Source organism: Podarcis tiliguerta (genome assembly GCF_965153285.1).
Source record: "Podarcis tiliguerta genome assembly, chromosome: 16".
In the NCBI taxonomy this organism is placed as follows: Eukaryota; Metazoa; Chordata; class Lepidosauria; order Squamata; family Lacertidae; genus Podarcis; species Podarcis tiliguerta.
The window spans coordinates 7,895,725-7,922,809 of record NC_139549.1 but is presented as its reverse complement, the minus strand read 5'-3'; the positions used below and the strand labels follow the sequence as shown (position 1 = coordinate 7,922,809).

The 27,085-nt window shown below is 47.6% G+C and overlaps 1 protein-coding gene across 6 annotated transcripts in view; it reads right to left on the bottom strand.

Moving 5' to 3' along the window:
• GATAD2B (GATA zinc finger domain containing 2B) overlaps nucleotides 1-20,586 on the bottom strand; it is a 67,148-nt gene extending 46,562 nt beyond the window's left edge. For 2 of the 6 annotated variants that reach the window (XM_083416611.1, XM_083416613.1), the window contains exon 1: nucleotides 20,357-20,516. The gene's annotated coding sequence lies outside the window, so the exon portion shown is untranslated. Of the gene's footprint in view, nucleotides 1-19,303; nucleotides 19,354-20,356 lie in introns of those variants that run through there. The other 4 variants (XM_083416610.1, XM_083416615.1, XM_083416606.1 and 1 more) reach the window with 3 other exon arrangements.
• Between the last annotated feature and the right edge of the window lie 6,499 nt (nucleotides 20,587-27,085).

The window sequence follows — 27,085 nt, the reverse complement described above, 5'->3', positions numbered from 1 at the left end:
CTTTCCCGGGCCGCCTCCAAGACTGGTTTCGGCTCTTGGGCAAACCGCTCTGTCTGACGGTCTCTGAACCAATTTTTGCTGCTAGGCTCCAATGCTCCGAGGCGGCCTGCCCTCAGCAGGTGCTATTGGAGGAATGATTGCAGTGATGAGTGCTCCGACAGACACATCTTTTCCCCCAAGGCCTCCACATGCCCAAATGCAAACAGAGCAAACAAACCAGGAAATCTGATCAACATGCCCTGTCTGATTGGCCAACCTATCATTGACCGGGTCTATCTGGGCCATTGGTCAGGGTGGAAAGCCAGGGGCCTAGTCCCAGTCCAGCCCTTAGGAGCACTTTGGGTATTAAATGGAAGTGGCTGGCACTCTAATGGCATTATGCCAGGAATATCAGCCTTTCACCATAGAGTTGTAAAGACAGAGCGACATGCTTACCATACCATCTTGAGATTCATGGCGGCTTTCAATTTAGTACCCAAAGTTCAGCCTACACGTTGCTCAGGTCTTTTTTCCTTGTTTCGCCGTCAACTGTGGGGGAACTTTAGGTTTTCGGGACATTGCTGAACTACAACTCCCACCAGCCCCTACACCCATGGGGTGAGGGATGATGGAAGTCATAGTTCAGCAACTTCTGGAAGGTGAAAGGTTCCCCACATCCGTTCTATGTTGAAGAGAATTTATCCATGGTAGATAAGCCACCAGCCTCCCACCCTCACAAGGTTCAATCACAAATATGTCCAGACTAATCCAAACTCAGAGGCTGTGCATTCAAAGCGCCCGATGGCTCACCCCAAAGTAAATGTTTCCAAGCGAGCAAATGCACAAATGTGTGTGTGTAAGTGGGCAGGAGATTTCTACTGCAGCAGGTAGCAATGCAACACATGTACTACCATGGCTGACTCCAAAAGCTGAGTCCCCTTCCCACCAGCATGATCCCCAACGCAAGCTGCCCTCAACATGGGAGTAGGGATGGGCAAAGTTGTCCCATTTCATTTCTCATTTCTCGAGTTCAGTTCAGTTTGTGAGCCCCCCCCCATCAGTTTGTGATTTTTCAAAGAAAATGGTCCTCCTGAAAATTCATCAGTAACTGAGTGCGAATTTCTCCTAATAGACATGCCTACTATATGCTGATTTTGCCTAACGTCCCCGTCCCCCCACCAGCAAATAATTTCCTTTAATATAATGCATTATGAAATGGCATTTTCAATGATACATGAATTTTCATTCATGCCTTAACCCCAGGGCCTGCATTTCTGGGCTGCTAGGCTGGAGAAGTGCACTGCAAAATTCGTTGAAGTGTGGATTTCAGAGGACGGCTGTGTCCTTTGGTTCTCATGTTGTTTCGGACAGTGCAAATTACGCAAGCTCGCCTCAAAACCCAACCTGGATTGAATTTCTTGCGCATCCCCAGCTGGGAATACATGACTGATTATTGGAGCAGCTTGCCTTCCATCCACCCCAGGGATGCCTGCTGCTAAAGGCTGATCCAAGACAAGGGATGGTTGGCCAAGATGCCACCATGTACCAAAACTGCCCCCCCCCGGTTCTCTTTTTTTTAATAATAATATTTTATTAAGATTTTCACAAAAAGAAAAAAAAGAAAAATACAAATACAAAAAATAAAAAGCAATTAAAATCAGTTCAATCTTTCATAACATATCTTGCATTTGCTTGTTTCTCGGACCTCCCCACACCTCCCCTCTTTGAATTCCAATTCAATTTATATATTCAGCAAATCCTTTCCCTCTTTACCTTTATCTTAATCTTGATCTTAATATATTTTAGCTTTAACTTTCCACCTATTAACAATCCATTTTTGCATATTCTTTCATAACATTATTGCTAAAAACCCCTTAACCTCAATCCAACATCATTCTAACATTCACTAATTTTACAATATTTCTGTAAATAATCTTTAAATTTCTTCCAATCTTCTTCCACCAGCTCTCTTCCCTGGTCTCGGATTCTGCCGGTCATTTCCGCTAATTCCATATAGCCTATCACCTTCAAGACAAGGGATGGTTGGCCAAGATGCCACCATGTACCAAAACTGCCCCCCCCCCCCGTTCTCTTTCCTCTGTAGAGGAAAATGGCAGCCATCAACATACATGATAGCAAAATTGTCAGTTTTGGGACACTGTTGGGAAGGTTGCTAACAGCACCCTAGATGACCCCAGTTTGCAGGAACATCTGCACCAAAAATGGTATCTTGCTTGATGAGTCCCACAGAATCCAGCCCTTTCATCATGCTGGGTCCTGTTTACTGGTCAAGACAGAGCAACTGTGGCCCTCCAGATGCCAACAGTGAGAAGCCCTCTAGCACAGCAAAGAGCGGCTCTGTTTGTTCCCCAATCAATGGTACTCGGAGGGAGACTGCCTTTGAGCCTGTGGGGCAGTGGTTTCACCCTGCCTGCTTATTAACCGGAAGAGCTTTTTGGTTGATCAAAAGATGTTTTCAAATGATTAGTCTTAACTAACTAAAACGATGTGGCCCTAATTCAAACTGATAATTACTGTAGAATTTCCAGCCTGGCGCCAACCAAGCTGAGCTTATTAGGAAAAGCGGCCCAATCTGGCCCACAACAGAAACAAGGAAGGTAATTAATGGGTAATTATGCAGAGGGCAGGGTGTATTACCCTCTAGGGATGGATGGATCAGTCTCTCTGCAGTCCTGGCCTACCGGACACGCACTTCTTTTTTAAGCCCAGTTCAGACTTCACGTTAATCGGTAAATTTTATTTGTAGAAAACTCCAACAAAATTCATGTTTAGAGTACAAGTTCAAACACAAATTTAAATAACCTTTTTGCCACTAAATTTTGCATTGTTCATCTCAATGGGCACATTTCTAAATGGGTTTTATCTCAATATACGCATTTTGAAAGCATTCCTGGCAGTTTTGTTTTTTAAGCCGAGAATTGCATCACAAAATTCGGGCAAGGGCAGAGTTATGTTCCAATCCACACTTTAGTCTTGGGGGTGCAAATCAGGTCCGTTTCACACTGGAATTCTCAGAAATCCTAACTCTCCCACTCCACACACTCCGAATTTTCTACTTAGAACTATGCAAATCAAGTCAATTACATTTAATTTGTATAATTCACTCTGTTTCTAAGGTGTTAAGGTTTATGAAGGAATGTAGTGTGGCTGGCGGGGAGAAGCTCTGGTGAGGAAAAAGGGGGAGGGCAAGCAAAGGGAAAAACCAGGGAAGGAAAAAAGCAGACTCCATTCCCATTATTTTAAAGCAGGGGTGGCCAACTCCCAAGAGACTGCGATCTACTCACACAGTTAAAAACTGGGAGTGATCTACCCCCATTTTGGGGAGTTCAGGTCAAAGTTGTTGAGCTTCTTTTGGGAAGGAAAAGGACAAAGGCCCGTTTTTTAGGGGTGCAGGGAACAAAAGTTGAGATTTTTTAGGGGAGCCAAAGTTGTTGAGCTTCTTTGGGGGGAGCCAGTTATCTACCAGTGATCTACCTCAGACGTTCAGTGATCTATCGGTAGATCACGATCTACCTGTTGGACATGCCTGTTTTAAAGGTACATGGATTTATGGATGCTGTAGTTTCATAGCAAACATGCAGCTTGAGGTTGTTGTTTTTTGAAAAAGGGAAATTAAGGTCTCTTTAGAAAGATTTCTTCAAGAATATCCCAGTCAACCAATGCAAAGTTTGCAAGTAGCTCACTCGCCTATGGTGAGTCAGACTTGCCTCCGGGCAACAGGTAGGGAGACCTCATTAAAACCTTGGATCTCTCCCCCCCCCCTTTAATAACACAATGCAGGGCAGCTATTAAAAACAAACACAAGAACCATTGTGAGAATCAAGACTTTCTTATTTGTAAGGCTGGTTTAAATATTCCAGACGGGGCTCAAGAAAAGCTTGTATAACTCTCACTGAAATCCATCAGTTAGCAGCTTCAGGACAGACAAAAGAAAGTGCTTCTTCTAACAGCATGGAATTAACTGATGGAACTCCCTGGCAAAAGATGTGGTGATAGTCTCTGGTTTTAAATGGGGATAGGACGAATGAATGGAGAACTCTGCCAATGGCTAGTCTCCATGATAAGTTGGAGCTGCAACAACATGTTGCAGTATGGAGTGCTTCTGTTCAGGTGCCCACCACGATGTCTTCCAGGACACTCTAATTCCGATCCTCTACCCTCTGGGTTTCCATTTCCCAACCCCTGCCAGGAGATACTCACCATTCTGTGGTCCTCCCCTAAGCATATTAATACCTCCCCTCTAGTTACTCAGTAACTTCATATTGACCACAAAGCCATCAACACTCAGCATCCCAAGTTTGCTATTAGAGGGAGTGATAGTTAAATGGAACCTCTGGGATCAGAAGCACTCTCTCTCCAAATACCAGAGGCTAGGAGGAAATGGGGGCCAGCTATCATCTTCATTGCTCTGCTTTCAGCAGCATCTGGCTGCCCACTCTGGGAGGCCAGATCCTGGGTTAGAAGGGCTACTGGTTCTGATCCAGGAGGGCTCTTGTGTTCTTAATGGGCACCTTCCCGTTGTAGCGCACTTTACATAATTACATTCCCTGAAAGAGTCTCTCTGCACTAAGAACAGGTTGCAGATACTGTACTTTGTGCTGAAGTTATGCATGCCTGTATGCATAAACACAAACCAAAATCCTTACCCGAGCCAATCCAAATTCTGTGCTCAGGAAGCCTTCATTCTGCAACCTGCATAAAATGATGTCTGTTTCCATGCTTGCTTGCATATAATTAGCGCTGCTACTGTTAGATATTGGGGGAGGGGAGTTATTAAAACATTCGTTAAGAGGTACTCTGCAGACAAACGCCGGCTCCCTCGGCCTGTAAAGCGAGATGAGAGCCGCAACCCCAGAGTCGTCTGTAACTCGACTTAACTGTCAGGGGTCCTTTACCTTTACTTTTTTTTTTTTTACTCTGCTGATAGCTGGAAAATCTTATGCATCCACCCTTTGGGGAAGCCTGAGGTTTAGGCAGGCATTTCACACACACGTCCAAGCCTGTATCTGAAGGCCTGAGGTTTAGAAACTTTTTTAAATGAAATTAAAATATGATATTCTGTGACTTTCCTGCACTCTGGTAGAACTGAGCAAAAAAAATCCTCAGGTTGTCTCCAACTACATCTGATACAGAGTAGAATCATTGGTATCAATGGACTTGACAAAGGCCATATTCACATCTTGTATATGTCAAGATCCATGTATATGATGCACTTTTTCTATGCCAATACAGTGAAGCCTCGGGTTATGCCACCCTCAGCTTGAGACCGGCGCAAACCTGGAAGTACCAGAATGGGCTACTTCCAGGTTCGCGCTGTTCGTGACTGCACATAAGCGCTAAATCGTATCTGCGCATGCGCAGAAGCGCTAAATCGTGCACACGCAGACTCAGCACTTTCAGTTGCGTTGTGGCCTCTGGAACGGATCCCCGCTGTAACCCACGGTTCCACTGTAAAGGAGATTGATTGATATACAGTGGTACCTTGGGTTACATATGCTTCAGGTTACATACGCTTCAGGTTACAGACTCCACTAACCCAGAAATAGTACCTCGGGTTAAAAACTTTGCTTCACGATGAGAACAGAAATCTTGCTCCAGCGGCGCGGCAGCAGCAGGAGGCCCCATTAGCTAAAGTGGTGCTTCAGGTTAAGAACAGTTTCAGGTTAAGAACAGACCTCCGGAACGAATTAAGTACTTAACCCGAGGTACCACTGTATATGTCAAGACCTATGAAGTCGTTTTAAACAGTCATGACTTACCCCAAAGAATCCTGGGAGCTGTAGTTTGTTATGGGTGACAAGGGTTGTTTGGAGACCCTTTTTGCACTCCCAGAACTACAATTCCCAGAGTGGTTTAACAATCAATCACTCTTCACAGTGCATTCTGGGAATTGTAGCTCTATGAGGGAAATGGGGGGGTGTCTCCTAAGAACTCTCAGCACCCTTAACAAACTACAGTTCCCAGGATTCTTCGGGGACTGTTTAAAGTGCTGTTACAGCGGTGTGAATGTGCCCTGTTTAAGTCAATTGATATCGATGGGTCTGAGTAAGACTTAGTTGGATACAACCTTTATTCAGGCACCTTTGGAATAGTGGGAGCCTCAGGCTTCTGCTGGTGTTGCTCACAAACAATCAAGTCTACCTCTGCAGCCATAAGGCCTAGAAACCCTTTTTAAAAATCAAAATAAAGCTGGAGAACTGGCATTCTGTGACTTTTCTGTGCACTGGTGCAGCTCTGCCACCCAACCATACTGCCAAACTGGTAAGTATACCAGACACCTGGGCTGAAAGAAAGAGAAGGGGGGGGGAGAGAAAAGAGCCCCAAACCCAGGTGCCTTGAGAATTTGATTCTGAAGCATAGGAATGTAAGGTATTCTCTCCAACCTCTCTTGGGTAGCACCCATTTGAATGCCCAGATTCCCGCCCCCCTTGTGGCTGTTTGTTTCCCCATAATGGTCGAGAAAACCTGAACAATAAGCTATTGAAAAAAGAAGGCCCTCAAGTATTTTACCGCTGTGAAGTCTGCTCCCCCACACACTCCGCCCCTGATTGAATTAGGATGGGAGACTTGCCTGAGTTAGAGAATGACTCAGGGAGAGAGGTGAAAAGGGGTGTGTGTGTGTGTGTGGCGGAAGAGAGATACGTAATCGATTCGGTCTTGCTCAGTGAGGGGGGGGGAGGGGGGAGCCCATTTCCAGGCAACCATTTTGAGTGCCAGCATCCGGAACAGATGGATTTTCTTCTTCCAAAAAGGAGGAAAAATTGGGAAGCGCGCTATAGCCGCCCTCATTCCGAATGCGGGCGAGGAGTTTGCTTGTGGCAAAAAAAAACACACACACAAAAAAAGGCCGAAGCTTCCCAATTATCTTTTTTTAAAAAAGCAAACAGATGTAGTAGCCATCTTTACCTGCACCACTTCTCGAGACAATTTAAGATGGTCTGAAGAATGTAACTGAACAGCGTCTCCATAGAGGCGGCCTCCAGATTTGCCAGAATCAAAGCACTGCAACTCTGTGTACAACTTCAAGAAGAGAAGCCAAGTTTTGAGGGATGAAAACAGGAAACTTTTAAAGAGGGCTTTTGGAACCGCCAAGGCCGACCGTAGACGACACAGTCTGGTCCCCTAACCCAGCCTTGTAAATAAGCCCACAAGAGCTATAAACAATTGAAATTAAAAGCTGATATTCTGTGCCTTTCCTGCACTCTAGTGGAACCGAGCTGAAAATTCTTGGGATGTCTCCAACTAAGTCATGCACAGAGTATATCCATTGACACCAATGGACGTGACTTAAGGCCACATCTGTGCCATACATTTGAAGTAGTATGATACCACTTTAAACAGTCACAGCTTCCCCCAAAAGGATTCTGGGAGCTGTTGTTTGTTACGTGTTCTGAGAGTTGTTAGGAGTCCCCTTCCCAGAGTTGCATTTCGCTTTTCCCCCCAGGGAACTCTGGGAATTGTAACTCTATGAGAGAAATAGAGGTTTCCGAACAACTCTTGGCACCCTTAACAAACTACAGCTCCCAGAATTCTTTGGCGGAAGCCACGAATGTTTAAAGTGGCATCACAGTGCTTTAAATGTTTGGCGCGGATGTGGCCTTGGTTTCTATGCTAGGTGCAGAGGAGGGGCAGAGCACCAGAGTCATCTTCCACCAGCTGACTCGCTTGCCTGCATACAATTCCTTGTTGCCCCTGGCTAACAGGTATGTGCTTAATGCAAGGCTGACCCAACTGTACTTAGGGAATATAAGCAGCATCCCTTGGGCTCACACACTCTTTTTAATGCCCCTTCTTCTCTCATGTGTAAAACAACTACCCTATTCAGAGCTAGCCATGGCTGGCATTCCATGGGCACAATTCGTCTTAGCTGTGGTTAAGTTCAAACCAAGAGTTTGCAAACCTGGTTCCATCTTTAAATTTGCAACTGACCATGGTTGGTGTTGAGATTGGTGCACATGTTAACGCTAACCACAGTTAGCTCTTAAAAATGCAAGGGAGAAGGGATTTTATGTCCGAGAAGGGAAGTTGCTCACAAAGCCTTTGGGTTAGGAGACTGGGCAATCTTATGGCTGCCCAGTCCCAGAGTGGATTGGCATTTTACCAATCCCGCCCCTGCAAAAAAAAAATGGGCTGCTCGGATATTATCAAATATTCAAGTAATATCCACCAGCAACTAAGACCTAGGGAAAGGACATGCGTCATCGTTCTCAGGCTGTCCCAGTGCCGATATGAGATATCCCAAGGACTGTAAGATCTGGGATTACCTGGCTTTGGGTTGCTAGGCAGCAAATGGGGTGGCAGCTAGTTTCACTATGTAACCTTGGAAGGACATCTGTTGAAACAGCCACAACTGCTTTAGTGACATCTAAGGTGGGGAACCTGAGGCCCAGGGGCCAAATACGACCCTCCAAGCCTCTCTGTCTGGGCTCTTGGGACTCTGCTAAGTTCTACCCTCTGTCCTTGAATTCTGATAACAGTACAGTGGTACCTTGGGTTACATACGCTTCAGGTTACATACGCTTCAGGTTACAGACTCCGCTAACCCAGAAATAGAACCTCAGGTTAAGAACTTTGCTTCAGGATGAGAACAGAAATTGTGCTCTGGCGGTGCGGAGGCAGCAGGAGGCCCCATTAGCTAAAGTGGTGCTTCAGGTTAAGAACAGTTTCAGGTTAAGAACGGACCTCCGGAACGAATTAAGTGCTTAACTGTAGTTGTATGAATGAAGTGTGTGTGTAGTAGTCTACTACACAAAAGGAAAATTTTCATTCTCTGCTTTGCCCACGTTTGCCTCTGGTCCTGCCCACCACTAGAAAGTGGCCCTCAATATCTTGCCAAGAAGGGAATGCGGCCCCCGAGCTGGAAAAGGTTCCCCATCCCTTCTCTAGAGCTTGATACCTGCCTGGATGAGGACCATGTACCTCCTTCTGTCTACCCCCCCCCGGCCAACCCTCCAGGTTCTGGTGGCCCGAGACCCAATCCTTGCTAAGGGCCGACAAACTCTCTTTCACACCCCAACCTTCTCCCCTAGCAAGCATCCCTTCATCCAAGTGAAATATCTCACAGGAGCTCCCACTGCACATACCAGCCAGGGAATTGTGGCCTTTAGAAACAAGTGGAATGAGATCTGACTTAATACTGTTTCATTCCCAAACAGTAAATCTGTGGCAGCGAGAAGAGGGTGGGTGGGGAAAAACGAAGACCCACTGCAGTGAAACAAGTTTTATAATTCATTAAAGTGAATTATCTTGTTCCTCATACAAACAAGACTGAGGCTGTAAGGGGTGGGGGAGAGAAGAGAGGATGGAAACCCCAACAAGCAAACCGTTCAAAGCGAGAGGGAGAGAGAGCTAGTCAGCAGTAAAAATCTTGTCTCCCGAACAGTTCCCAGTTATCCATCTCACTTAATGTCGTCCGCGCTCCTCTCGGAAGCAGGATTCAATACCGCCAACTGAGACTCTGCAGGCTGAGCCGCCCCGAGTGGCTGGTTGATGGGTGCCACCAAGTGACATAAATGAGCCTAACAAAGGAGCAGGAATGGAAGCAAGTGGAGAAACAGCTGGGGGGGTCTCTTTTTTGGGGGGGGGGACAGGAGTTGCCATGTGAACTTGCTCTGCTGTAGTAAATTTCAAAAGTGTGCAGTGGGATCAATGACCAATCAAGAGAAATAAGTCAAATTACGGTGCGGGGAGAGAGAGAAAAACTCAAGGAACCTCACCCACAGAGGAGGTTTTCCCATCACTGCTCTGTATGAGTTGCTGCCCTGGGTTCGGGGGCTACTAGTATTACTATTTATCAGATTTCTTCACTGCCCTTCACCATAATGTCCCAGGATGGGTTGTAACGTTGTAAAAACTAAAATCATGCCAGAAGACTAGAAGGAGCGTAAGAGCTCATCTAGTCTGATTCCCTGCTCAAAACAGGATCCTCGTAGGTCGCAGTGGCAACTCTCCTGACAATCTTTGTAGTCTGAGTGCCTACCACCTTCTGAAGCAGCACAATATTCTATTGGCTACAACAGACTGCTTCTTTCAAATCATTTTTGGGGGGGAGGCGGTAGCGGAGATTACCCTGTGGCCGACTTTGGTCTAATTAGCTGTTAACCAAAGGTAGCTCTACATTGTTCCACTTAGGATCTTAGTTCCTTGACTATGCCACTTCAGAACTGGAACAGTGGGGAATGTCTGCATGGCTAAATGTACATCAAAGCCCTGCTCCCCAACATTCTGCACATAAAATTGATAGTTTAGTAAGAATGAAGTTAAGAACATACAGTAAGAAGAGCCCTGCTGGATCTTGTTCCCACAATGGCCAACAAAATGCCCCGATGGGAAGCTTGCATGCGGGACCCGAGTGCAACAGAAACTCTCCCCACTTGCAATTCCCAGGACCTGGCATTCAGAGGCACGTAATGACTCTGACAGAGGAGGTTGAACATGCTTCAATTCTTCTTTCTAACACACATTTTTTGGTGTGGTGGGGAACTGGTTTAGTTTTGTCAAGTCATCAACAGTCCAGACTCATAGATATATGTATCCTATGCAGCCTCGCTGCCACTGGTGCTAGTCCTACCCTCTGGAGAAACAGTGAACAAACATACACCATTTTTGACGCAACAAAAGTGGTGAAACTTTGGCCCTCCGGATGCTGGAGAACTACAACTCCCATCACCCCATGCCATTGCTGGGTCTGATGGGAGCTGTCGTTCAGCAACATCTGGAGGGTCAAAGGTTCCCTACACCCACGTTAATGGAAGGCTACTGTTTGACAACTATTTCTTTAAAAAGTTAGGCTGGTTAAGACATTTGGGAAACACTGGCCTAAAGCTTTAACTCCAACGGGACAGCATCCCGGCCTAAAACAAACAGACACGCACCACCCAGTTCCACACTCTGAACGCTTTCCAAATCTGGCGAATGTCTACCGACTTCACAGAATGTGCCTTGTTACCAAAAGAGCAAAGTTAGTATTTTATTGGCAAGGACAAAGAGCAAGGGCCGGGAAACAACTTCAAATTTTTAAAGCCGTCAGTAGGAAATTTTTAGAAGCTGGCTCCAAATGAAGCTAGGAGAAAAATAACCCCAAGTTTGCTAGAAAGGCAGAATCGGGGGGGAGGGGGGGAGACCCTAGTTAACTGGGTACCTGAGATTTCCCAAAACTTAGCCCAGGGGTGGGGGAACCCTTTTCAGGCTGAGTTCCAGTGGTGGGCAGCGCCAGAGGCAAAAGTGGGAGGAGCAATAAATTTAAATTTTACCTTCTTACAGTTGGCTTGTTTCTACACACATACCCCTCTCTAATCCTCTATGCAGGCAAGCAAGAAGCATTGTCAGAGTTCAAGGGCACATTCCAGTGAGACAAAAACACTCGGGGGCAGGAGGGGAGGAGTCGGGAGTGTGCAACCTGAGGAGAGTCCCAAGGTCCAGGCAGTGAAGTTGGGCTGGGCTGCAATTGGCTCCAGGGCCTGAAGTCCCCCACTTGACTAAAAGAAGGAGAAATGGACATGGGACCTTGAGAAGAAGTGTGATTTAAAGGTGGGGGCCCATCTCCTAAGTCAAAAGCCCAACACTGTTTCTCAAACTACTGATAGTTAACTGGAGGCACATTTCTGTCTTAATATCCTAAAAAATATCTAGCATTTTAAAGGCGTGCCCGTTCTTTTTAAATAAGGTGTACATGTTGTGGTATTTTCACATGGAGGCACAGCTGCCATCGCTATGAGACCCCTCCTCAGTAAAATGAGGGATGGTGCAGTTGAAAGGGTCATTCTGCACTTTTCCTCCCCTTTGCTCTCTCCAGACACCTTCACTGGAGCTCCCTTGTTCTGCCCAGGCACAGCTCGTCATCCTCAGCTAAAGATAGAGAGAAGTATCCGCCTTCCATTCGCTTCGACAAGATCAACATGTTCCTCTTCCCCTTTGACCCCACCCTTGGAGGAGGTACCTTTGATCCTGATGTTGGTACTATGCTCTTTGTAAAGGGGCTGGGGGGCAGGGGTGAGATCCCCAAATTCCTGAGTGGTTAGGGTGTCAGACTAGGCAGACCAGGGTTCAAATCCATATTCAGCCATGAGGTCCTCAGTGGGCACGCCCTTTGGCCAGTCACCGCCTCTCAGCCTAAGCAACCTCACAGGGTTGTGGAGGATGAAACGGAAGGACAATGCATGCCACCTTGACCTCCTTGGAGGAAAGACGGGATATAAATAATAATGCCCCTGCCCCTTGATCAATTCCCCGCACTACAGGCTACCTGCAGGTGGGTGGTGGTAATATGAGCCATCAATGCTGGCCACAATGGGCTGAAGCAGAGGACCCCCATGTCTTTGATGGCCATAAAAAAAGCTTTGGGAAGCCCCACTAGTCTAAACAGACATTTTCATGCAGGAGGTCCTCTCCACCCCATCAGGAACAGCAGGCGGTTCAATTTCCCACCCACCTTTTTGGACATGGAAAGAGGGTCACACAACAGCTTCCATGTTTTTTAAGACTTGATAGCTAGAAGCTTTTCCCGAGCCTTTGGTATAACTCTTGCCTGTGTCCCTAAAAGGTAAAGGTACCCCTGCCTGTACGGGCCAGTCTTGACAGACTCTAGGGTTGTGCGCCCATCTCACTCAAGAGGCCGGGGGCCAGCGCTGTCCGAAGACACTTCCGGGTCACGTGGCCAGCGTGACATCGCTGCTCTGGCGAGCCAGAACCCCACACGGAAACGCTGTTTACCTTCCCGCTAGTAAGCTGTCCCTATTTATCTACTTGCACCCGAGAGTGCTTTCGAACTGCAAGGTTGGCAGGCGCTGGGACCGAACAACGGGAGCGCACCCCGCCACGGGGATTCGAACCGCCGACCTTTCGATCGGCAAGCCCTAGGCGCTGAGGCTTTTACCCACAGTGCCACCCACATCCCTTTCCTGTGTCCCTACATTTGGAATAAAGCCTGAAATAGTTTCATTATTATAGCTTTGTGGTCCACAGTGTCTTAGGGGGTTGTCAGGGTGGTGCCCATGGGTGCAATGGTGGCCTTGAGGCCCTCCCATTGTGCTGGCAAACCCTCTGAGCCTCCCCCCAACTAATCACTGTCCCCTAGGTCATCAGGTAGTGTGGGTGGTTCCCATCATCTCCCTTAAAAAGTACACAGCTGAAAGAGGAAGCTGGATGAGTGACGTCCTTCCCCACTTCCTCTCTCAGCTCTGCGTGCTTTTCAAGGCTTGGGTTAATTCTATCGGATCTGACTTTTACTCAGATCTCTTGGGGAAGTGAAGGGAGGGTATGTGCATTTTCTATCTCTTGGAAGTGGGGGGGGGGGCACTGTCCTTGGGAAGCGGGAGAGAAGGGAACAGGTTTTGTGTGGCACCCATGGCACTCACTTAAAACATCCAAGACATACCCATGGGCTTAAGAAGGCTGGAGACCCCAGTGAAAGTGCTGTGAAGCTCTCTGCTGTTAGAACCAGGGTGCCTCTGTTATGAGCAAGGAGGTTAAGAACAACCCCCACCTAAGGCAGAAAGAAAGGGAATAGAACAACAGATGGTGGGAAAAGCAAAGTTAAGAGAGTCCTTTTATAGGGAACACACTGATGGGGTGCTCTTAATGGACTGTGCTCACTACAAGGACTTTCTGCATATCTACTGATCAGATGTCTACTTTGCTAGCAGTTAGCCATCTGGACAAAGCTGTTCTTTTTGTCCGGGTATTTAACGGCCTCTGAAATGAATGGAATTTAAATGGAGTTTAAAAATGAAACAAAAAAATTATGCACTTCCTCCAACGGAATTCGAGGGGTAGGACATGATTCTCCCCATCCATTTTATTGTCACCATGCCCACATGGTAGGTTTGACTTTGATCACCCTTTGCTGATGCTCTGGCACCTGCAGGCTAAATATGGGTGCCCCCACCCCATTGAAAACCCGTCAGGAGGGGAAAGAGAGGTTACATGGGTAACCCCCCCCCCCTTTTCTACTGCCTAGCAAGCTGAGCTCTACAAATGTTTTGAGGAGCTTGGAATTGCATCATATTCTATGGAAACAGGAAAGGCAGCTTGTGGGAACATCTAAGTATCTGACTGCATCTCCACACTGCAGAATGGGAAGAAGGGGTATTCAGGCATTCAGAGGAAAAGCCATTCATAGCCTTGTCAAAAACTTTTCTCAAAGGTTCGCCCTCCCCAACAATTTCTGGGGGCAAAAGAGACCCACTTTCAGAAATTTCTATTGCTTTCTGGGCCTTCCCAATCCACCAGCAAAGCACTTCTCTGTGGTTAATCCTCATAGCATCTAGAGGCATTGGCACTGAGAACAGCACCCCAATTTTGTGGATGCACTGCATAAATTGTGTGTGAGTAGAACAGGAAATCTTTGGGGAATGGCAGAGAAACTGCACTGTATGCTGGAGGTCACAGATTCAATCTCTGGTATCTCCATGTAGGGATGGGAGAGACCCCAGTTTGAAATCCTGCGGTTGCTGCCAGTCAGTGCAGGCAATGCTAAGCTAGATGGACCAGTGGCCTGACTTCTTATGTTGTGCTTCCCTTGGAACTCTATAACCCCTGACCACTGGCCAGGCCAGGGTTTCTCAAAGAGGTCAATACTGACCCCCTGGGGTTGATGGGATTGTGAGGTGGGGGAATAAAAAAACTTAAGAGCCTGAAAACAGCTTAGGAGTGGGAAAGAAATTAATGATATATTGCGCAAAAATAGTCTCAGAACAAAGGTCATGAGCATGCACAGAGCGCACTTCCCTTGCCAACGAGGAAGCTTTGAATTTAATAAGATATTTCTTTTTTAATGTGTTATGATTCCCAGTAATGGTGACCAACGATTAATAAATGTTGATTGTATATTGTTATTTCTTGGCTTTATTTCATGCACATCCTTAAGAATTTGGGTTCGGGCTCAATGATGACTCATTGAAGGGGTTCAATGAACTCAGAAGTTTGGGAAACTATGGGTGAGGCAATGTGCTGCCTGGGACTCATGCGAGTTGGTAGTCTAGCAGCAAATGGGGGGTGGGAAGCACAGGTTCCCCACCCCTGGAGTAGACAAGACTGATGGGTCTGACTTTGTATTAAGACAGGGTCTCTTCCTCTCAAATCATTTTGGGATGATGAACAGTGAGGATCAGGGCCAGAAACCCTTATTGTGTCCCCGGGGACTGACAGCATCTTGGGAGGACAATCAAAGCATGGCAGGGCTTAAAGGAGAAGGCTTAAATGCTCCCCAGCATCACTGGTCCAATCAGGTTGGAGCCCACCCACCTACCCCCTCCAACTGCTTTAACATGGGGTCCAATCACAGATTGTTCAGCTGGACCAGGGGTCAGCAACCTTTTTCAGCCGTGGGCCGGTCCACCGTCCCTCAGAGCATGTGGTGGGCTGGATTATATTTTTTTTTGGGGGGGGGGGTGAATGAATTCCTATGCCCCATAAATAACCCAGAGGTGCATTTTAAATAAAAGGACACATTCTACTCATGTAAAAACACGCTGATTCCTGGACCGTCTGCATTCTGGATTTAGAAGGCGATTGGGCCACATCCGGCCCACAGGCCTTAGGCTGCCTACCCCTGAGCTGGACCCAGCCAACTGTGTGCAACAAATCACCAACAAAGATCACCAAGGGCCCAGCCCACTGGCATCAGACCAATCCCAGTCTTGACTGGTTGGCGGGAAGTGGCGGATGCGGGAGAGACGTAGTTTTAAAATCTAGGTGTTCACCTAAATTAGGAATACAGGAGGTTGCCTCAAAGGGAATCGGCCCATCTAGCACAGTATCAATAACCTAAGAAGAGCCCTATTGGATCAGGCCCATCTAGTCTAGCATCCTGTTCCCACAGAGGCCAAACAGATCCAGATGTCCTAAGGAGAAGCCTGAAAAAGCAGGAACTAAGCACCCTTCCCTCCTATGGCTTCTAGCAAGTGGTGTTGAAAAGTATACTGGCCAAAGAAGGGAGGTGGGACATAGTCATTGTGGATGGTAGCCACTGATAGGCTTATCCTCTGTGAATGTGTCTAATCCTCTTTTAAACTCAATTTCTATACCAGGGGGAACCAACATGATGCCTTACAGTTACTGGACTGCAGCTCTTAGCAGCCTGACTACTGGCCATCCCAGCCAAGGCTGCTGGGACCAGGGAGTCCAACAACTTCTGAATAACACTATTATGTTAGCTACACATCAGGGCCTTAGACACAGATCTTTCACAGCCCTATTCAGAGAGGTATCCTGGGACCTTCTGCATGCAAAACAGGTACCCTGTATCACACTGGGCTACATCCTGTTCTCTTCATGGCAGTAGCCCTACAAATCAGGTGTTCCAAAGCCCAGTCCTAAGCAACCCACATGGGGTGGGGAAAGGAATTCTGAACTTGCGGGTGCAAATCCGACAGAAGTGAAGAACTAGGTATAAGATTTCTACCGCATCAAGGCATGACAATGAGGGCTCAGCAGCCATGCCCAGAGATCTTCCAAAACCAGGTTGTTGCCGCAGCAAACTAAAGAGCTTTGCACAATGGCCCAGACTGTGTATGCGTTTCTTTTTTAATATAGAACTTTTTTATTGGTTTTTCCAGTTTATACAGACAACGTTCAACTTCCCTTCCTCCCATCGGCTCCATCAGGAGGCGTCCCACAAGGCTCCAGGCCAGGGAGCGCCGAACCAAAAAACCTCCCAGCTCAGGAACCTACCGATGTGCCCAACACAGTAATTTGGTGTACACACACACACCTCACTGTGGCCCTGGGCTAGGGTGGTGCTCTGGCATTCCAGTAAAAAAGGCGCCAATATCCAGCAAAGCGGCTTCTTCCTCAGGCAGTTTGAAACCCATCTGCCTTGAGGATCGAAGCTGGGAGGGTTTTATTTCCAAATTTCCAAAGGAGGGGAGTCCTCCCCACCCACCACTTGGCACACCGAGAAAGTCGGAGCTGCAAGCAGTGCCCCCACCCCACCCCAAAACGCACAAAAAATTAGACTCGGTTTCCTCCAATCAGCTGCGCATGATGCTTAATAACCATTGTCCTCGCTAAGTGGTTGCTTGTTACGACCATGCGTCCTCCCCTCCCTCCTGCAATCCCAGATGAGGGGCTGGACCCCTTCCCCACCCACTTTCTGTGCTGACAAAACCTTCCCCTTACCCCAGCTGGGCGGGACGGGGGAGAAAGTGGAATTGTGTCCCCCCCCCCAAACTGGCGATGACCGTCAGGTGGAGGCGATCAATAAGGCAGCATCTCCGTCCAGACGCCGCCTCCTCCACCCCGCCCCCACAGTCGATTCCACCATCTCCGGTCAAAGCTTCCGAAGCATTAACCCTCCACTCTGGCAGAAGAACAAGAAAGCAGCACACTCCCAAATAAAATGTCCTCTCCGAGGAGAAGGGGGGGGGAGGAGTCCTACGCATCACCCGCTGTCCCCACAGGGCTCTTCAGACAGTGCTGGCATGTGCCTCTCCAGTTAGGAAACATCCTTAGGGCATACCTCTGCCCCACTGGCTAGGAAGGATGCGTCCAGGGTGAGAGAGAGAGAGAGAGAAGTCGCCCCCTCCCCATCATCGTTATTATTATTTTAATGTGAAGGATGCAAGTAGCCTGCTCTTACCACCCACAGGGGAGGCAGTGGTGGCACCAGCAGCGGCTAAGTGGGTGGAGAAAGCAGATTCACTCTAGGCTCTGTGAAGAAAAGGCATAAGGGGGTGCCCATGCTTCCCCCCTCCCAATTCTTAAATCTATGAGAAACCGGTGGCGGGGTAGGGAGTGGGGGGGCTAAGATACTCACGCAGTCCAGATTTGGGAGGGAAGACAACCCGAGGTTGTTGTTGTTGGGGTTTTGTTTTTTAAAAAAAATGATCCTGCCCCAGCCCCACTTCAAACCCTTCGCCAGGATTATGTGATGACTAGACAGATGACAAACTCCCCCCACCACACACTCTTGGGGAGAGGCCTGTCTTTCTCCACGTGCCCCTGCCTGCCTGGAGGTGAAAAAGGAGTGAAGGGGGGCACGAGAGTGGATTTGCTTTCTTTGGCTCGCCCCCCCCTCCCCCGGCAGCAAATCCAAAGCAGGGTTCAGGGTTTCAAGCATCCTACTCCAAAGGTGGAAAGGAGCAACAGACAAGCCCCACATCTTCTCCTGAGAGGATGGCTGCAATTTATAAAGCAGGTACCCCAACTCCACACACAGACACTGCCACCCTTCTTGACTCGGTGCCACGTTTAATTCATCATTAAAACAAGCTTCTTGCAATCCTTGCATTGTCTACTGATCCGAGACATGCCAATTTGATACTCACCTGAAAACCTCAATCTGCTCCCATCAGGAAAACTAGCAGTTTTCCTGATGTTAAGGCCTTGGGTACACCCCCCCCATTTTATCTTCTGTCCCTGCCAGTGCTGTCACCCCTTAGCAGGAGATACCCTTCAGGGCCTTTCTGCTAGGCCAGGCTTATCATTTTCTCTCCCCCATCCTCAAATAACACCACAGAAAAACTCCCTGAAGACTCACCTTCCCTAAGAGGAACTCCTTTACAGCTTTTTCTCCCCATCAGTATTTAATCTCTGCCATTTCTTCCATTCAGTCCAAAAAAGATCTTCCAAAGATTCTCCATCACCGCCCCCAGTTTCTGCTGTACCACCCCCAAAATACCCCCCACTTCAGGCTTCCTTCGTTAAGGTTGTCCCCTGTAACTTTATTGTTGAAAACTTACTCCCATCCCAGAAAAAAGAGCACCACTCTCAACCAAATGCCCCCATCTCCCAAGCACCCCCGCAAAAGTAAAAGGGACAGCTCCACTGCACATTTGACTCGCACAGCCAAAGCCCCTCTCACATCTGCACCCCCACATTTCAGAACAGATACACCCTCACAGGCATCTCCTTCTGTATCAATCACTGAGGATGACAGGCTTCTGTGAAATGAGATCCTGACCCTCCATCGAACCCACATAAAACCCCAGATGGATATCCACTAGAATGGCATAACCCACTACTGAGCCCCAATATTCAAGACAGAACACCTCACAAAAGAACCCTCAACTGGATCCACGGCATCATATTCACCCCACACCAGACGAGGCTTCATAATCCACCCCACCTTTCTTTCGCTTTGGAACTCCCAATATTCAGGATGGCAGAGGAAGGATACTCACCCCCTTCCTGTGACCCATACATCAGCTGTGCCCCACAGACCCCCCCCCCACTTTCCAGACTTCAATATTCAGGGCAGCTCCTAACAACTGCCCCCCAAAGGAGCGACTCCCCAAATCTTTTAGGACCTATTCACTACCTAGCTTAATATTCACAAGATATTAAAGTAATGTAAATGCCTTACAAGAAATGAGTGTCCGTAAATCTCTTCCTGAACCCCGATATGAAGAACGGCACTCCCTAAAAAAAAAAAAGCTTCACCCCCGCCCACCACAACCCTGAGGGTGTTAGGATGGCACCTTGTTGCAGTAGGAGAGCCCCAGACACTCCCCTGTTCTGAACCCCAAAAGCCAGGACACATGACAGCAGACACATCAAAGGAAGGCCACCTCCGCACCCATCCTCCAGCTTCATAAGTCACGTGGACGGCACCCCCATATATCTTGCCAGACAGACCCCCAATTTCCATGATAGCACCGGCTTAAAAAAACACCTCATTGGGCTCACACACCTCCTGGCCCAAAAGCCACTGTGACGGCATCTCACCTCACGGCAACAGGAAAGCTCCACAGACACCCCTTCTTCCGAACCCCAATATCCAGGGTGGCTCCTCCAAACACCCACCAGCACACAATTCGTATTTCAGCAGAAGGACTGTTTGAAAGGCATCCCCCAAACCACACGGCTGACCCCAGACCGAACCCCAATATTTAAAATGACACCCCCAACACAAATAAAGTGACTCCAGCCCCCAAAGGGATGGTGCAGCAGCTCCTGTTTGGCAATAGGCGACACACACACACCCGCGCCCAGAAAACCCAGACTGCTTTCTTCCGAACCCTAAAATCCCAGGAAGGCCCTACAGGCACCCCTTGAAAAGGGCAGCCTCCCCACCAGTCACGTGGGTGGCGCCCCCAATATCACGCCACGCAGACACCCACCCTTAAGCTGCAAAATTCAAGATGGCACCCCTCCCCTCCCCCCCTCCAAAATTGAAGCTCTTTCTCATTGCACCCCCACATCCCCCCCCCCACAAGCCCAAAGGCCACGGGGGTGGCCACCCACACCCCAGGGCGGCAGACAAAACCCCTCAACTCTAATATCCGAACTGACCCCCCAAAAAAACTCTGGTCCACAACCCCCCTCATTTGAAGGCCCCCCCCGCTGGGGACCCCCATAGGGCACTGCCCCTGTCAGTCACCGCCTCAGCCCCGCCCCCTTCATTCTCCCCCCTCACCTGACGGGGTGTTCGCGTGTGGAGTTCGAGGCCCCTTAGGCCGAGCGGAGGGCGGCGCGGGGAGCCGGGAGGGGAAGGGGTGGGCTGGCGGCGGACAGCAGACGCGGCGCCACCGACACCACCACCAGCAGCCGCCGCCGGAGCCGGCACCCACCACAAACAATGCTCCTGATTGGGCAGCGGGCCCCGCCGGGCACGGCCCGCCTCTCAACGGCCAGCTACGACGCCCATTGGGCGGCGCGACTTGAGCGACGAGCGCTCGGGCCAATGGTCCGGCGAGGCGGGTGCGGGGTTTCCCGCCCGGCGGCGCCCATTGGCTCCGCCGGACGGGTGAGTGGCGTCGCGTGAGGCCAACGAGCGGCGGCGGAGTTCCCCGCGGGGCGCCTTTTTAATGGGTCCCCTTTTTAGCCGCCACATCCGGGTAACCGGCCGCCTCATGGATGGATGTGTCGGCGGGCAAAAAAATAAAGGTGCGGGGGCGGGGGAGGAGGAAGGAGGCCTGATTGGCTTCCGTCCTCTTCCCTCAGGGCATTTTGGCCCCTATTGGCCACCCTCGCCTTTGTTGCCCTCCTCAAATTTGGCATTGAAAATGAATTAAAATAAAATAATAAGCCAAGAAAAAGGGAAAGAAGTACAGTAGTCTTTGGGCTTCTGGCCTGCACTAGGCCTCAAGCCATGCTGGAATGAGTCAGGTTGGCAGGAGTGGCTCTTTCCAAAATTGCCAAACAGTCACATTATAATGAATAAAGGTGTTTATATTGCTAGTCTTGTGTGTGGAATGGCCCCAAACGCAGAGTTTAAAAAGCTTTCAATTGGCAGTTTTAAGGAAGATACTTGCTGGACTACAGCTCCCATCAACCCTGACCATTGAACATGCTGGTTGAGGGCTGATGGGAATTGGAGTCCAGCAACAACCAGAGGGCCACAGGTTTCCCTCTCGGTTGCGTTTGTTCCTTTGTTCATTGTCACATTTATATCCCGCTTTTTCTTTAAAGATCTCAAGACGGCCCAATGAGGCCGTCTCCCTGTTATTTTCACAAGAACCCTGCGAGGTAGGCTAGGCTGCAAGAAACAGCAGGGACTTCCCCAAGGTCGCCCAATTCACAGCATGCATTTAATCACGCTATCAAAAAAACGAAGATCATGGCCACTGGTCCCATCACCTCCTGGCAAATAGAAGGGGAAGAAATGGAGGCATGAGAGATTTTACTTTCTTGGGCTCCATGATCACTGCAGATGGTGACAGCAGCCACGAAATTAAAAGACGCCTGCTTCTTGGGAGAAAAGCAATGACAAACCTAAACAGCATCTTAAAAAGTAGAGACATCACCTTGCCAACAAAGGTCCGTATAGTTAAAGCTATGGTTTTCCCAGTAGTGAGAGCTGGACCATAAAGAAGGCTGATTGCCGAAGAATTGACGCTTTTGAATTCTGGTGCTGGAGGAGACTCTGGAGAGTCCCATGGACTGCAAGAAGATCAAACCTATCCATTCTGAAGGAAATCAGCCCTGAGTGCTCACTGGAAGGACAGATCCTGAAGCTAAGGCTCCAATACTTATGGCCACCTCATGAGAAGAGAAGACTCCCTGGAAAAGACCCTGATGTTGGGAAAGATTGAGGGCACAAGGAGAAGGGGAAGACAGAGGACAAGATGGTTGGACAGTGTTCTTGAAGCTACCAACATGAGTTTGACCAAACTGCGGGAGGCAGTGGAAGACAGAAGTGCCTGGCGTGCTCTGGTCCACGGGGTCACGAAGAGTCGGACACGTCTAAACGAATAAACAACAACAAATGAGAAGTGATCAACTCCTGTCTGGAAATCTATTTCCCCACCGTGGAAGGACGTGTGGATCCAGAATTGTCCTCTGCGGTCATTTACGGACACACTGTTAAGACCATGTCCATGGAAGACAATCATACTTGGCTATGAGTGATCGCCAAAGAAAGAAGAGACCATTATGAACAGTCCTGGCTTCCCCCAAGGAATTCTGGGAATTGTAGTTAGTTAAGAGTGCTAAGAATTGTTAGGAACCCCCCCCCCCGCCGCCGCCTCCTCCCAGAGCTGCAATTCCCAGAATGCTCTGGGAAGAGCTATTGAAACCACTTTGCGAATTGTAGCTCTGATCCTCTTAGCAGCTCCCATCATTCCTTGAGGGAAGCATCTTCTCTTGACTACATTGTAACAAATATATTATTAAGGAAGGCAGAAAATGAAACATTTTAAGTAAACAGGTTCAGGTAGATTTCATCCTGCACTTAAGTTTCAAGCAGATAACGTGTTACACACACAAGTTGCCAATATGTGCACACACACAAATGCTTATGCAAAAATATTTTATTGTGTATTAGTCAATCTTCAAACAGCCCTGGTGGCTCCTGAAAGAACCCACTCCCCATCTGACAAAATATGGTTCCAATAACAACACTTGGTTGTGCTTACACTAACTTCACAGGCATAAGGGAATTTTTATATTGAATAATGGAACACAGATAACCTAAGTGTAAGAGAAATATGGAAACCGCAAAGAGATAAGAGGGAAGTCAACTAACATATACGGGACTCAAACCAGTTTAGTGGAACAGAAAGAGTGTAATGGTAAAAGAAAATAGAAAATATGGAATATGAAGGTAATGTCTTTTTAGGAATTTTGTGTATAGAATATCCAAATTATGGTTTGTGCTCCTTAAATAATTTTGTGTATTCGATAAATATATTTTTCTTTTCTTGTTGATTTGTTTATTTTCATACTTTCTTTTATGTATCATTTTATTTTTTGTTCAAGTGGGTGTATGGATTTATTTCCATCTTGTAAATTTAAAAAAATGCCATAAAGATTATTCAAAATAAATAAATAAATAAATAAATCCACTCCCTGCCCCCTAACCAACTGCCACAGCCACCTTGCGACTTGTGTTTATTATAGTTTTAACTGAGGCACATTGTTCCAGTTTATGGCTCCCACTGCATTTCCAAGCACAATTCAGAGTGTTCATGCTGACCTTTAAAGTTCTTAACGGCCCTGTACACCTGAAGGAACGTCTCCACCCTTATCATTCAGCCCGGACACTGAGGTCCAGCTCCGAGGGTTTTCTGGCAGTTCCCTCACTGCCAGAAGTGAACTTACAAGGAACCAGGGAGAGGGTCTTCTCGGTGGTGGCGCCCGCCCATCAGATGTCAAGGAAAGAAACAACTATCTGACTTTTAGAAGACATCTGAAGACAGCCCTGTTTAGGAAAGTTTTTAATGTCTGGTGTTTTATTGTATTTTTAATATTTTGTTGGAAGCTGCCCAGAGTGGCTGGGGAAACCCAGCCAGATGGGCTGAGGTATAAATAATGAATTATTATAATATTATTATGGGAAGCCTACAAGCAGGACCTGAGTGTAAGAGCACTCTCCTCACTTGTGACTCCCAGCAAGTGGTATTCAGAAGCATTGATGCCTCTGATGGTGGAGACAGAGCACAGCCATCATGGTTAGTTGTCATTCATAGCCTTGTCCTTTGTGGTTTTGTCTAGGCCTAAAGGACCCCTGACCATTAGGTCCAGTCATGGCCGACTCTAGGGTTGCGGCGCTCAGCTCGCTTTATTGGCCGAGGGAACCGGTGTACAGCTCCTGGGTGATGTGGCCAGCATGACTAAGCCGCTTCTGGCGAACCAGAACAGTGCACGGAAACGCCGTTTACCTTCCTGCCAGAACAGTACCTATTTATCTACTTGCACTTTGACATGCTTTCGAACAACTAGGTTGGCAGGAGCAGGGACCAAGCAACGGGAGCTCACCCCGTCACGGGGATTCGAACCGCCGACCTTCTGATCGGCAAGTCCTAGGCTCTGTGGTGTAACCCAAAGCGCCAACTGCGTCCCTAGAGGACATCTGAAGGCAGCCTTATATGGGGAAGTTTTAAAATGTTTAATGTTTTATTATGTTTTTAAATGTTGGAAGCCACCCAAATTTGCTGGGCAACCCATTCAGATCGGCGGGGTATAAATAAAATAAAAATAAAATTTGTTATTGTTGTTGTTGAATAGGATGTCACTATTTTCATTCGAGAAATGTTGAAGGGTATGTAATCCTCTTTTAAAGCCCTCCACAATGGTGGCTATAATTGACTCCTGTGAAGCGAGTTCCCTAGTTCTACTCTGGGCTGCATGAAGAAGTTTTGTGTGTTTTTTTAATTTAATTTTTATTAGTATTTTCCATACAACACCACCACCACCACAAAAATATCAAAAAATAACAATACATAAAAACCAACATATGAAAAAAACCAAATCCATATCTTACAAGTTAATAATATAAACACTAAAAAGAAAAAACATTGACTCCCACCAATCCCACACCACCTCCTTTACCTCTCATTATGTCTTCCGGTTTTCCTTATCATCTCTATCCTAGCATCTAGATATAAATCCCTCTTTCTTATCCTTTCACTTCACAAGGTTAGGCTGCATGAAGAAGTTAACTCCTGTTATCTGTCCAGAATCTTCCAACATCCAGCTTTCATTGGATATCTAGTGTTATGAAATAGGGAGGACAAAAATATTTTCTTTATATGCTTTCTCCATGCCATGCATAATCTTGTAAACATCTGTCAAGTCACCACCTAGTTTCTCTGCACTTAAAATGGTGCAAGCTTTCCCCATTAGATTATAGTGCAAGGTTTTGTGCACCTCTGTCATGGGAGGGTTCTGCTTCTCCTAGGTCCCTTACCTTTCCCGCCCCGACCTGGCCACAGTGATCCATGCGACGGTCACCTCCAGGCTTGACTACTGTAATTCGCTCTATGCGGGGCTGCCCTTGAAGATGTCCCAGAAACTCCAGTGGGTGTAGAATGCTGCAGCGAGGCTCCTCACGGGGTCTCTGCCATGGGAGCATATTCACCCAGTGCTTTTCAAGCTGCACTGGCTCCCGGTGGAGTACAGGGTCAGATTTAAGGTGCTGCTTTTGACCTTTAAAGCCCTTCATGGCCTAGGACCCTCATACCTACGGGACCGCCTCTCCCGGTATGCCCCACGGAGAGCCTCAAGGTCCATAAATAGCAACACCCTAGAGGTCCCGGGCCCTAAGGAAGTTAGACTAGCTTCAACCAGAGCCAGGGCCTTTTCAACACTGGCTCCGGCCTGGTGGAACGCTCTGCCTCATGAGACCAGGGCCCTGCAGGATCTGATTTCTTTCCGCAGGGCCTGTAAGACAGAGTTGTTCTGCCTGGCCTTTGGCTTGGAGCCAATTTGATTCCCTCCCCCTCTTTTTTCTTTTTTCTTTCTCCTCCTGTGATGAGGCTGCATTTTAATATTTGAATGTTTCAATATTTGAATGTTGTATTTTAATCTTGTTTTTAAGTTGTATTCATTCAACTTGTTTTTATTATTGCTTGTTAGCCGCCCTGAGCCTGGCCTTGGCTGGGGAGGGCGGGGTATAAATAAAAATTATTATTATTATTATTATTAGAGGGATTTTGGCACCAGCAGGAATTGAACCCAGAATCAGCTGTTTCCTAGTCAGGACCTTTGCCCACCTAAGCTACACCCCGCCAAAGGTTCTGCCTTCAAACCAAACCAAAATGTTTCGGAAAGGAACACAGGAATATGTCTTACATGGAGTCAGAACATGGACCCATTCAGTCCAGTACACTGACTGGCAGTGGCATTCCAGGGTTCCAGGCAGGGAGTTTTCTACCTGGAGTTACTGGGGACTGAAACTGTTTTAAATACTAAACATGCATTGCTTCCTTACTTCGAGTCAGAGCTTTGTACCCTCCAACATTTCTCCAAAGAAAATAGGGACGTCCTAAGGAAAAGCCGAGGGATGCGGGTGGCACTGTGGGTTACACCACAGAGCCTAGGACTTGCCGGTCAGAAGGTCGGCGGTTCGAATCCCCGCGACGGGGTGAGCTCCCGTTGCTCGGTCCCTGCTCCTGCCCACCTAGCAGTTCGAAAGCACGTCAAAGTGCAAGCAGATAAATAGGTACCACTCCGGCAGGAATTCGGCACCTAGAATTCCTTTTAGGAATTCTAGGTGCCGAAATCCCAAAGGAGCAGAAAAGACTATTTATGCATGCGACCACAGCTGCACGGATTTTATTGGCCCAGAGATGGAAAGAAGATAAAGTCCCGACCAGAGAAGACTGGCAGATGAAGTTAATGGGACTATGCTGAAATGGCTAAAACGACGGGAAGAATCAGAAATCAGGAAGACTAAAATTTTAAAATGAATGGGGAGAATTTATAACTTATCTTAAAGACCATTGTAAACAGTTAAAATCATTAGGAGGATTGGAGTAACACTTGTAGTTTAAGTTTGAATTCTGGACATAACAGAAGAGGTAAAGGATTTGGAGTATCATAAAAGATCTGGGAGGAAATGATTAATAATAAGACCCATAAAGGGAAGGATGGAAGTCCAGGAGATTCCTTGGAACCTTGTTTTTATGATTTATGTTTGATATATCTCTGTAATTTGAAAACCAAATAAATAAATTTTGGGGGGGAAAGCATGCCCAGAGCTGTGGCTCTTCATCAAAGAGAATGCAAGAAAGGAGAAAAGAACAGGTGGCGGTAGCAGCAAGCCTAAAATAAAATAAAAAAAAACCCCCTGTACAGCAGTCCCCGAAGCCCAGATATCGCTAGGACTCAACATGGCTGCCAGTTTACAAAAGGAAAGATGGCAGGGCGCCAGTTGGGACTCTGGCCTGGATCTATGGCTTCCTTCTGCTTCTCTGCCCCTCAT